Below are 2403 nucleotides of genomic sequence, written 5' to 3'. Positions count from 1 at the left end.
TTTGGCCAGTTTGGGTCAGCTGTCCTGGCTGTGCCCCCTCCCAGCTTCTTGCTGGCAGGGCATAAGAGGCTGAAAAGTCCTTCACTAGTGTAAGCACTAAGCAACAACTAAAACGTCGGTGTGTTATCAGCATTATTCTCATACTAAATCCAAAACACAGCACTGTACCAGCTACTAGGAAGAAAATTAACTCTATCCCAGCTGAAACCAGGACAGATGGGGACAAACTTTTTAGCAGGGCCTGTTGCGACAGGGCAAGGGGGAATGGTTTTAAACTAAAAGAGGGTAGATTCAGACTAGCTAGAAGGAAGAAACTTTTTACAACGAGGGTGGTGAAACACTGGCCCAGGTTGCCCAAAGAGGTGGTGGATGCCCCATCCCTGGAAACATTCCAGGTCAGGTTGGACGGGGCTCTGAGCAACCTGATCTAGTTGAAGATGTCCCTGCTCATTGCAGGGGGGTTGGACTAGATGACCTTTAAAGGTCCCTTCCAACCCTAACTATTCTGTGATTCTATGATCATTCCTTCTTTCCTTCCTGCTTTCCTCCTTTCCTCCCTCTATATGCTTGCTTGCTCCCTCGGAAAGCATTCTCCTGTGTCTAATGAAGCATGTATCTTCCACCATCAAGGCACCTGCAGGGTTTCCTTTTCCTGTGTGCCAAACATGGTTTGAGAGTTACACCGCCACAGACAATATTCACTTCAAATGAAATGCATACACATACAGCTTGCACAGCACAGACCTTCCTCCCCTATAAAAGCAGACTAAAGGACGGTGCCTTTCTCAAATTTATATCCAGCCCAGCACAAGAAAACTTGAGAGAGTTAGAGCAAGGATTACATCCACCACTGGAGTTTAAAACACTAAATCTGCAGGTTTGAAAGAAAAATCTGTGAACTCCCCCTCACCCCCCCTGTTCTTAGCCTGCCTGCCTTTCTTCTGGTGCTTTGTGAAGATCAGCACCTCTCCAAACGTGCAAGACTGACAGTTGTCATGGTGAAACCCTGAGGGAAGCTTCACACGTTTTTTACACAAGCGGAGATTCAGAAGACAGTCCTTCTCCAGACTTCCAGTTTCTCTGGCTAAAGATTTTCCCATCTGAGAACCCTGAGCATGCACTGATCTGTCGCCCTTGTGTGCTTAGGGGGATTGCTGGCCTTTTAGGGTCTCGCTCTCTCCTCCAGGACCCCTTTTCAAGGGTTGTAAACCTTAACAGGAATATCATCTCATGAGACGTATAGGCTTGGGCAGATAGAAACCTTCTACCCCACAAGGAGACTGCAGTATCACCACAGAAGAAACAATATCTAGTGAATATTCAACTGGTCTAGATTAGAAATGTACTTTAGTCTCAGTTATCTGACAGAAGGAAGGTCAGAATTTCTAAATGGCCTGCTTAATATTTGGTCTGGTGTTTAACCTTTGTTCTTGCTTCCCTTCCCAAATTGTAAGATTAGTGAATTTCAATGTGCTAATCAAACTTTGAATAACTGACTGGATTTGCCAGTTCACCTGTGGTCCCAAATTCCCCAGGAAACTGAGCCATAACCTACATTAGTGGATCTCAGATGCTATTGATTGGTGCAAGGAAATCTGTACCTGCTTTAGACTGAGAGAAGCATGGTTTTTCATATGAAGAACATTTAAGCAAATAAAGCTGCATAAACAAAGCAAATAATCAGATATAAACAGGTCACTGATGCAATCTCCTGTACTATCCTTACAGCCAATCTGGTGAGATAAATTGGTGCATAAATGGATAAGAAGGTAGAGGACTGCAGGATTGTCCTCAGTGGGACAAAGTCCAGTTGGCAGGCCATTACTAGTGGCATCCCTCGGGGATCACATTGGGAGCCATAATGTTTGATGTCCTTATAAAAGACCTGGACAGTCATGACCTGGAAGGACAGAGTCCTTCCCCACACCCTGAACTGGGACCCAGCTGCATCTGGAGCGCCGTGTTGAGTTCTCAGCTCCCCGGTACAAGAAAGTGTTGTGGATTAACCCAGACGGCAGTTAAGCACCACACAGCTGCTCGCTCGTTCCCCCCTGGTGAGACGGGGGAGAGAATCAGAAGAGTAAAAGTGAGAAAACTCCTGGGTTGAGATAAAGACAGTTTAATAGGGAAAGCAAAAGCCGTGCACATAAGCAGAGCAAAACAAGGAATTCATTCACTCCTTCCCATCGGCAGGCAGGTGTTCAGCCATCTCCAGGAAAGCAGGGCTCCATCAAGCGTAACGGTGACTTGGAAAGACAAACGCCATCACTCCGAATGTCCCCCCCTTCCTTCTTCTTCCCCCAGCTTTATATGCTGAGCATGACCTCGTATGGTGTGGAATATCCCTTTGGTCAGTTGGGGTCAGCTGTCCCGGCTGTGTCCCCTCCCAGCTTCTTGTGCACC

The sequence above is a fragment of the Aptenodytes forsteri genome, unplaced genomic scaffold, assembly GCF_000699145.1.
Source record: "Aptenodytes forsteri isolate BGI_AS27 unplaced genomic scaffold, ASM69914v1 Scaffold103, whole genome shotgun sequence".
Classification (NCBI taxonomy): Eukaryota; Metazoa; Chordata; class Aves; order Sphenisciformes; family Spheniscidae; genus Aptenodytes; species Aptenodytes forsteri.
The sequence above is the reverse complement of the archived record's forward strand: the minus strand, read 5'-3'. Positions refer to the sequence as shown.